The sequence below is a fragment of the Urtica dioica genome, chromosome 6 (genome assembly GCF_054948205.1).
Source record: "Urtica dioica subsp. dioica isolate 48M chromosome 6, U.dioica_male_clone48M_v1_H2, whole genome shotgun sequence".
Classification (NCBI taxonomy): Eukaryota; Viridiplantae; Streptophyta; class Magnoliopsida; order Rosales; family Urticaceae; genus Urtica; species Urtica dioica.
Genome location: NC_142761.1, coordinates 1,517,481 through 1,529,028, shown reverse-complemented (window position 1 = coordinate 1,529,028; position 11,548 = coordinate 1,517,481).

Genomic DNA, 11,548 nt, shown 5'->3' with positions numbered 1-11,548 from the left:
CTCACTCAGAAAATGGCGATCAATCTCGACATGTTTCGTTTTGTCATGCTGAACCGGGTCTTTAGCCATACTTATCGCTGACTTGTTGTCGCACAATATCTTCACTGGGCCATCTATCTTGATCTTCAAGTCCTCGAGCAGCTTCTTTAGCCATATTCCTTCACACACTCCATGAGCTAATGATCTCAGCTCAGACTCAACACTACTCCTGGATACAACTGATTGCTTCTTGCTCCGCCAAGTAACCAGGTTTCCCCAGACGAACGAGCACATGCCTAAGGTTGATCTAGAGTCAGTCTTTGAGCCTGCCCAGTCTACATCGCTGAAGACTTGAATCTCACGGCTTGATTGTTTCTTGAACATCAATCCCATTCCTGGTGTGGACTTGAGGTATCTGAGGATTCTCATTACAGCTTCCATGTGAATCTCTGAGGGGTCATTCATGAAGCGGCTCACCAGGCTTGTTGAGAAGCTTATATCTGGTCTTGTATGAGCTAGATAGATAAGCTTCCCAACAAGTCTTTGGTATTGACCCTTATCCACTCGCTTCTCAGTGCTGCTCTTCAATAGCTTCACAGTTGAATCCATTGGAGTCTCAGCAGGTTTGCACCCCAGCATACCTGTGTCTTTGAGTAGATCCAGTGTGTACTTCCTCTGAGACACTGAGATTCCAATCTTGGACCTTGCTACTTCCATGCCTAGGAAGTATCTCAACTCTCCGAGATCTTTGACTTCAAACTCAGTAGCCAGAACCCTTTTGACCTTCATGATCTCGTCTTCATCATCACCTGTGAGAATTATATCATCCACATAGACACTGAGGATGGTACATTTTCCCTGAGCTGAATGCTTGGTGAACAAGGTGTGATCTGCATGGCTTTGGCTGAACTGACAGTTCTTGAGGACTTTTGTGAAGCGCCCAAACCAGGCTCGTGGACTTTGTTTAAGTCCATAGATGGACTTGTGGATGTGACATACCTTGTGCTTATGATCACCTTCAAATCCCGGGGGCAAGTCCATAAATACTTCTTCCTCAAGTGTGCCATTGAGGAATGCATTTTTAACATCTAATTGGAACAATGGCCAATCCAAATTAGATGCTAAGGACATGATTACCCTGATTGTATTCAGCTTAGTCACAGGTGCGAATGTTTCTTGGTAGTCAATTCCATATGACTGAGTGTATCCCTTGGCCACAAGTCGAGCTTTGTATCTGTCAATTGAGCCATATCTGAATTGTATTTGACTGTGAACAGCCATCGACACCCAACTGTTTTCTTCCCTCTTGGTAGTTCCTCAATGCTCCAAGTCTTGTTTTTCTCCAGTGCTTCTATCTCATCAATTGCAGCTTGTCTCCATTCAGGGCTTGACAGTGCTTCCTGAATTGTGTCTGGTGTGGTGACTTGGTCCAGTTGAGTCAGGAACGCTTGATATTTTGTGGAGAGATTCCCATAGTAGATGAAGTCTTGGATCTGATATGGGCCACATGCACGTGATGGCTTCCTCAAGGCAATAGGGAGATCAAGATCTGTTTCACTGTCAACTGGACTAGTTATAGGTGAGTTAGGACTAATATTACCTTGTTCAGAGTCATTTGTGTTGTTGATTGAGGATTGCGCCGGAGATGATTCATAGAAGTGCTGAAGTGTGTGTGTCTCAAGTGATGTTTGATCTTGGTGAGGTTCTTCTGTGGAGTGAGTTGGATTTTGCTGAGGCTCTGGTATGGTGTCTATGAGGCTTATAGGGTCATGTATGGGTTGTGAGTGCTGGTTTTGTGTGTTTAAGGTTTCCATTAGTCCTTCAGAGGTGGCAAAGTATGGTGTGGTCTCATGGAATGTGACATCATAGGAAATGTAGGTTTTCTTATTCTGTGGTGAGTAGCACTTGTATCCCTTTTGAGTGGAAGAATAACCAATAAAGACATAATTTGATGGACCTAGGATCCAATTTGATGTGATCATATGTGCGTACAAAAACCGAGCATCCAAATACCTTAGGTGAAATGGTGGATATGAGTCTAGTTGTAGGAAAGAATTCTCTCAGTTTTTCACAAGGGGTTTTGAATTTCAGGACTCTTGAGGGCATCCTATTGATGAGGTATGTGGCAGTTAGGATGGCTTCTCCCCAAAGGTATTTAAGAACTTGAGAGGTGAACATGAGAGACCTAGCAACTTCTAATAGGTGCCTATTTTTTCTTTCAGCTATGCCATTCTGTTGAGGTGTTTGAACACATGAGCTAAGGTGAATAATACCATGAGACTGACAATAGTTGCTTAGTTGTGAATTGAAATAATCTTTGGCATTATCTGAGTGTATGATTTGTATGTCTGTGGTGAATTGGTTTTTGATCATTTTGTGGAATTGGATGATGATTGAGCTAGCCTCAGATTTGTCTTTCATAAGATATACCCAACTTAGTCTAGTGTGGTCATCAATGAGGGTTAAGAACCTTCTAGTACCATTTAGATTTTTTACTCGTGAGGGTCCCCAAATGTCACTGTGTAAAACTGAGAAAGGTTTTGAGGGGACATATTGCTTAGGGGTGTAAGTACTACGAGTATGCTTTGATAATTGACACACATCACACTGAAACAAATTTGTATCTTTATTGATAAACAACTTGGGAAACATTTTCTTGAGATATACAAAATTAGGGTGGCCTAAGCGATAGTGCTGCAACATAATATCTCTATCAGCTTGAGAGAAAGCTAACTTATTTTGAAGGATTGAGGTTGAGGCAGAGGCAACTTTGCTGGGATCAGTGCTTGTCTTGATGAGATAGAGTCCACCACACATTTCAGCACTGCCAATCGTCATCCCTGATCTCTTTTCCTGAATTTCACAGTCACATTATCACATATTGTTAGGCAACTTGAGTCTTTATTCACTTTATAAACAGACAAGAGATTGCAGTGTAGTTTAAGCACATGTAGTACAGATCTCAATGTGAGTTGATTGGAGATTTTCTGCATCTTACGTTACACTCTATTATAGTTGATATATTTGAGTCCGGATATATATTTAATTAAGAGATTTATTATAAGGTGAACTAAGTCAAATGATAAATTTACTTCGTTCGATCTTGACAGTATCTAATACTTTGTAGGTGCCTCGACCCTCTTTAGGATTCGAATATTAAAGAGGTGTCATACCCATAATTTCCATTTGAATGTTGTTTTCGACGACATGTCGCACTAAAAAACGAGTCCCCATGGCTCTTTATGTATCGAGAAGCCGATTATTTCACTAATGGCCACATCATCAATACGACAGAAAAGTTAACTCTTTGATAGGAACAGTTACAAATCAAGCAAAGCAAAGAATATTATATAAAGGGCTTAGACTGAAAGCGTTAAAAAAGAGAGGACCAACGAGATAGAAAGACCAAGAAGAGCCGGAGCTAATGAATATCATATTTGTAAATACATAAAAAGAGATTGTTTTCTGCATAGTTCATAGAAGATAAATCAAATACTTAATCAATCATTTGAAGCCTGATTTATGCTCTAAATCGAAAAAGCAATGAGAAAGAAAACGAGAATTTGGTATATGAAATAATAATATTCTGTATATCAAGTCACATTTACGTGTAAACGGTAGTTTAGCCTTAATATGTAATATTCTATTTAATAAAAAACTACAAGCGTAATACTTGGGAGTACTCAGCATTGAAAATTTTCCAATGATCATATATTACTACTAGCTAATAATCATATTACTAGCTAGTGGTCCGGATTGTAAGATTGCCCACATGGTTTATAGTCTTATGGGGCCCACATATATGGATGTTAAAATCAAGTCAAATGAACAAGATATGGGTGTGCTATCTTTGTTTTTTTGACCGTACTACTAAGGTATTATCTGTTAATTTTTTTTTATCAAATAACGACAACGACATATGATTTGTTATACTTCAAAAGCAAGAAAAAAAAAATGATATGGAATTCGTTTCACAAAACACACACATTCGTTTCACAAAAAAAAAAAAAAAAAAAATACACACACACACATCATATCAAACTAATTATTTCTGTTGGCCAATATGTTGATGCTTAAAAAATATCCTATATCTAAACTGGACTATAATTATGAGTTATTCTCTAGTCTATATATATGATAATGAATTCATGAGTGTTTTTTTATTAATCATGTAATCCATTTTTTTTATGGCCATGGTCCCATACTCCCATTACAATCCATATGCGTTTCTTTCCTTTTTAACGTCCCTAAAGCTAAATAATAATATTATTATTAGTTACTTATTGGAAATAAATTAGTTTCACTTTCAGCTAAGTCAAAGAGACAAAATTATTAATATCACCCCCTCAAGAATTATCAAAGATACCGCTGATTGTGCGCATGCATAGCTACCAAAAGTTATACACGCGTAGTATATATCTATAAACAATATTTACAAGCTAAATATTGGGTTTGTAACATCAACATATGCGTGTTTATATCCTTGTGTGTGTGTAATTGTATGTATATATTTATGTATATAAGTATATATTTGGCCAATGCAACTGGTCAAATATGTTGATAGGAGCTTAAAATTAGATTGTGATAGTAACGTGTGCATGTATAATAATTTAAATTTTGGTCACATCTAACTATTTAAGCAACGTGCAATTTTAGCTGACAGATTTGATGCGTTTGAATTTGAATTTCAATGGAAAAAAAAACCATTAAGAGAATGCATTTGAACATGTGATTATACTAAAAGCATGAATTTTTTGCTAGTTATATCTAAACATGCAACGAGAGAGTATTGTAAAATTCATAAAAATGATGCAAAACTCTCATGTGAATGGTTTGGCCTATAACATGCGAGTGACTTGACACTATCCTAAACCTTTTCGGTGATAATTAGTGTTTATATTCCTGTCATTATTTATGGCATAATATATATATATATATATATATATATATATATATATATATATATGAAGGACCCCAAAAATTGTAGGACAGCTTGGCAATGTACTATTTTCTTCTCCTTCTTATATATATATATATATATATATATATATATATATATATATATATATATATATATATATTTCTTTTGTTTTCACATTCAGGTTAATTAGTTTGTTGGGCTTAATTTGTTGCCTGCATAATCCCTGGACTTATAAAATTAATCGATTTAGTCCTTTAAAAAAAATTCTGATCAGTAATTAATCTCAAATCTGAATATGTTTCTCAGTTTTCAATCAATAATGAATTTGCATATATGGAGGGATTAAACTAGATAAGAAAGTAACCAAAAGTACGTAGTTAATATTTAAGTTCAGGGATCAAATTTAATAAAAGTTAATATTTATCTTTCAATCAAGATTTATAGTTACGGGGAGAAATTTGATAATAAAAAAATATTCTAAATTGTGCAAGGGTTGTGCAAGAAAGATAAATTATTCAAACGAACAAATATGAACAAAAGTTATCATATTATCGTATAGAAAAATGTATAAATCAAGGGTAGGATTTTAGGGGTTGTTTGGTAGTTAACTCAAAAAGTTTTTGTTTTCTATTTTCTAATTTTTGTAGTTGTACTGAAAAATTATTTTGCAGTTGTTTTCAAAAAGCTGTTTGATACAGTTTTCATTTTTGTTTTTGAGAAATTGAAAAAACTGAAAAAAGTGTTTGGTACAGTTTTCATTTTTCACTACTACAAATTAACATATTAGGTGCGACATGTCGCACCTAAGCACATATTAGGTGCGACATGTCGCACCAGATAATCCTCCAAGCGACTAAAATTTTCGCTGATGATTAGTGTTATCCGGTGCGACTTTGTCGCACCCAATATGATAATGTCGCACCTAATACCTTTAGGTGCGACATGTATCGCACCTAATGGGTTCAAAAATTTAAAACGGTCAGAAATTCCCCCCCGAATATTTTTGGTTCTGGAGTTTCACATTAGGTGCGATATTGTCGCACCTAATAGTCATATTAGGCGCGACACTCATGACTATTAGGTGCGGCAGTGTCGCACCTAATAGTTTTAGGGTATTTTAAATACTCGAGCGTCTTCTTCTTCGCCCAAACCGCTACTCTCTCTCTCTAACTCTCTCTCTCTCTCTCCGACGCTCGTTCTTCTTCCTCCGCCGTGACATCCCCCGCCGCCATGACCTCCCCGCCACCGTGACCCCTTCGTCGTCATCCTCCAAGGTACGTCTCTCTCTCTCTCTCTCTCTCTCTCTCTCTCTCTCTCTCTTATTTTCTGTACTCTCTCCGACTTGCAGGTCGTCCCCCGCGCCGCCCGTGACCACCTCGGCTCAGCCCGGTCGTCCCCCGCCGCCCGTGACCTCCCCGCGCCGCCCGTGACCTCCCCGCCGCCCGTGCGCCTCTCTGCCGCCGTGACCTCCCCGGCACCGTGACGTACGTCTCTCTCTCTCTCTCTCTCTCTCTCTCTCTCTCTCTCTCTTATTTATGTCTTTTTCCCGCCGCCGTGACCACCTCGGCTCAGCCCTGCAGATCGTCGCCCGCCGCTGTGACCACCTCGGCTCAGCCCGGTCGTCCCCCCGTACCCGGAGACTGGGAAGTCGGTTTAGGGCCTTCGATCCCAAGGTCATCGCTGGGTGTTGCCCAAACGCTAGATAGAGGCTCGTCAAGTTCGTCATCTCAGACCGATCCACTGGTTGTCGAGATGCGAGCTCAGATGGATGCCCAACAAGCCGAGCTGCAATTGATGCGGCAACAGATCGCCTTCCTCAGCCAGCAGCACAACCAGCCTCCCACGACTCCTCAACCTCCGCCTGCATCGCAAGCAGGTGGGACGGATCAGCAGCGCCAGGTTCCACGCCGGGTTCTATGGATTACTTGCGAGACCGTCCTTACGGAAGCGGCGGAACGAGCGGCAGCGCGTCAGGCAGCGGTGGACGAGGACGCGGAAGCGGTTCTCGAAGTTCTGGCAACTTATTCGGTAGAGGGAATTCTACTATCGATAAGTTTTATAAGAAAAAGAATTAGGAATTCATTGTTTTCGCTTTTTTTGGAAAGAATTTGTATTTTTAATTAAGAATTCTATTTTCATAATATTATTTCTAATTCATTTAGAATTTTGTTAATTAATTTTTATTTAATTTTAAATGAATTTTAATTTACTTTTTTTATTTTGTATTTTTTTTTAATTTAAAAAACATATTCGGTGCGACAATGTCGCACCGAATATCATGGCGCGAACAGCAATAGGTGCGACAGTGTCGCACCCGATATGTATTTACCCGCCAATTTTATAAAATTTGGCAGGAAAATAACTTGGGCATTAGGTGCGATAAGTCGCACCTGAAAGTGTCGCACCTAAATGGGGACTTATTAGGTGCGACATGTCGCACCCAATACCTTCTGCGACGGGTTATCCGGTGCGACGCTGTCGCACCTAATAAACTTTTAGGTGCGACATTTTAAGCATTGGGTGCGACATTCGTCGCACCGGATAACGTATTTTGTCCTAGTGTTTGTTTTTGAAAAAATGAAAAGAGAAGATGTGGAGAAGGAGGAGAGAAGAGAAGAATTTTTTTTTCCAAAAACACATTTGATTTGTTTTCAGTTTTCTTTACTCTTTTACAAAACAACTTCAAAAAATTTTTTAAAAAAATTTCAAAAACACCTTACCAAACACATTTTCCAGTTTTGTTTCCTATTTTCACTTCATAAAAAGTCAAAAACTCTTTTCAAGAGGATAACCAAATATAACCTTAATTTTCAAAATTGAGGTGGGGCATATGCCCCTTGATCATGGCTTGTATTCTATGTCTAATCTAATTAATCATGTACTATAGTGTCCTTCGACGTGTTTGCATGAAATACACTTTAGTACATAATTAGTTAGATTAGCATTTAAGAACAAAACTACAACGAATAATCTTGAACTTTAACATGTAATATTCTATTTACATTTGTGGAATTTGAACATGCTCTCACACAAGAGGAATATTAAATGGACAATTGATTTTCATTAATGATTATTATGAGAACTTATCATGTTTGATTATAAAACATAGAGAGTGAGACTTTACTTCCTCCTCTCGCCTTTTAAGTTTTACATTTCTCAACCTCAAAAAGTTACTCTCGGTACCTGTTTTTTAAACTTAATTCCCCGAATACATAATTTTATTTAGTCGTTTCTTTCCTTGTTTAATTTTTCATTTTGAAGAATAGGAAGCATCTTCAAATTAAGAAAGAAAATGAAATATGGGATTATTCTTAAGCTATAATCTCTTCAATATTTTTGGACCAAAATTCAATATGTCAAAATTAATTCAAAAGTATGACTTCCTTATATTTATTGGTACAAAACTACCATAATATTTATTGGTACAAAACTTCCTAATAATATATATATATATATATATATATATATATATATATATATATTATTCTTCTGTCTAGTTTATTTACATGGTTGTCAATAAGCTATCTGATTTATTAACATTGTCGACATTACGATTGTTTTTTAGAAACCTGAAAAAAAAATTCGAGCAAACCAAACGAAAATCAACAACTACATATACGAAATCAACCGCGTTTCGAGCCTCTCTCCATTTATCGGCGAGTATTTAGTTTTATTGGTCATAGTTTTAAATTTAGGGTTTGGGTTTGAGTTTTGGTGATTCTTTACCATTTTTTGTGGAGAAGAAGAAGAACAAAAATCCTGATGGAGGAGAAGAGATATCGGCGTGGAGGCGAAAGAGATAGATAGCGATTTTATGTTCATATCAACGTGCTTCACGATTTCACTCCCTTCAAAGCATCGTATGTACCTAATATTTTAGGAAATCTGAAGAAAAAAAAATGGTTTGAAGAATTTGAAAATTCGCTTGAAGATTTATTGACATTTTGTCTTTTTATTGACATGAATTTCAATAAATCTTCAAACGATTCTAGAAAATTCTTTGAAGATATATTGACATTGTTGTTAATAAATTTTATGGATGTCAATAAATCTGGTATGTTGAAGATTTATTGGCATCCAAAAAATTATTGACAACAATGTCAATAAATCTTCAAAAAAAATTTCAGAATCATTTGAAGATTTATTGACATTCATGTCAATAAAAAATAAATGTCAATAAATCTTCAAACGATTTTCAGATTTTTCAAACCAATTTTTTTTTTTGTTTTTTTTGTTTTTTTTTTTTTTTTTTAAACTTCACAATCAAATGAAAATGATATCTAACCTTACTTTTGTGACTATTAAGTAATACAAAAGAAAAATAAAATGATATTTCATTAAAGGTATTTTGAGCAAGCACATATAAAAAAGTCATACTTTTGGATTAAATTTAACTTGTTAGATTTTGGTCTTTATTTAGGAGATCTTAGGAAATAATCACCACAAAGAATAAGTGATTTCAGGCCCCAAAAAAGGATCATTAACCTATCTGATTTAAAGCCCAATATAACAATACCCACATATTAATTGATTTTAGGCCCAACACCACATGGTGTAAAACAGTATTTGCTTTTCTCAGACTTCACATGAATTTAATTTTTCTTTAATAGATCTATTCCGAATATATAACACTAATGACTTGCTATGTTAAGTGCATTTTTTAGTCTTTCTGAAATAAGTGGTTCAATTTTACGAAGATATCAATATTAGGGATGGCAACGGGTACGGGTAAAATCGGGTACACCTATTCCGTTATCCGTACCCGCTATAATATTTTATCCGTTACCTGGACCCGTTTATCCGGATTTTGAGACGGGCCGGGTAACGGGGATACCCGCCGGGTAAGCGGGTTAAAAATATTGGACCCGTTATCCGTTTACCCGGTTTTAAAAAAGGGTACGTAGCACCGATCCGCTTACCCGTTTATAAAATAAAAATCCATCAACAATATAAAGTTTAAAAATAATAAAATTTAGGTGAAAAATATCAAAGTGCTACTACAATATAAAGAACCTTAAAATTCAAAATAAATAAATAAAAAATACAAAAGAAGTCTTCATTGCAAATTGATCATCTTCATTGTAAATTTGGTCATCCTCATTGCAACATATAAAAATTTATTATCTTTTTAAATATTTAAAAGTTAACGGGTCGGATCCCGGGTAACCGGGTACGGGTGATTATTCCGTTACCCATATCCGGACCCGTTAAAACCTTAACGGGTATTATCCGTTTACCCAAAAAGAACGGGTATTACCCGACACGAATAAATCGGGTAACGGGTCAAATTACCATCCCTAATATCAATGTTACTGAAATACATCATTATCAATTAAATATAAATCACTAAAGAATTTTTGAAATACATTGATGAAAAATTATTTTAAAGTTTCATTTAACAAATGTATATTTTTCAAACATTTGTACTCACATCAATGAATTTATATAAAATAAAAGATAAATAAATTTATTAATTAAATGCAATGAGAAATATGCATTGACAACGTCTCCTTGTCCTTGATCTCTTCATTACTTTTATATTTTGTTTCAAAGGTACAAGAATTTTATGGACGTTTAGAGGGAAGAAAAAAAAAGCAACATTAATGATTTTCGTGTGTCTATGTTCTCCGAAAATAGAAAAATGACAACAAATTTGTGAAGAAAATTGAAAAATATGTTGATAAAAAAATGAATTTCCTTAATGCCAATAGTGCATCGACGCTCTCACATAACGGTGATCATTCCTATTTTCGAAGTGCCGTATCTAAAAAAGTGATTTCTCTCTTATTAATATATAATTTCTTCATAAATATAACATCGCCGGTAGTCTTAAAGGAGACTTAGATTTCAATCAAGTTTCATAAAAATAGTCTTTTTTTTTCCTCCCGAAATTCAACTAATTCTTAACTTCAAATATTAATAAAAATCGACATAATTTGGCAATGAATAACTCTCATCCTAAATTCTTATCCATTTACGTGGTATATGTAGATTAGATATGGCCTTGTTTGTCAGGAGAGATTATTGGAGGGATGGATTAAGATGGAGGGATTTGGAGGGATGAATTATGCATTTCTTTTGTTTGGTAGGAAGATAAAAAAATGGAGGGATGAATTTGTATCCGTGAGACCCGCCATAAAACTTTCCCCTCCATTTTGGAAGGATTGTAGAAATCCATAGCAATTTATTTATGAAAATTACATTTATAATATTTATTGATGCAATTTCATAATATCTAATTATTTTATACACAATTTATTTTCTAAATTATTTTGGATGTGAAACAAAAATGAGTAAAAATTAAACATAATTTTAGAATTAATGTTATATACTTTTATTTATGTACCTTGATTATATATTTGATACTTGGACAATATAGTTATTTTACTCACATATTTTATAATATATAAATATTAATATATATATATATATATAAATATATATTAAATTGTTCAAATTATTTTTAGATAAATTACACAATTTGGTCTCATATAATAAAAGAGTTATTAATCTCATTAGTATAATAAAAATAATCATGTTTTTCTTTATTATTTATACCAAACAACAAGTGGATAAATTTTAATCTTTCCTCTTAACATACCAATCAAGTTTTGGGAAAGATACAATCCCTCAATTTCTTTTCCTTCC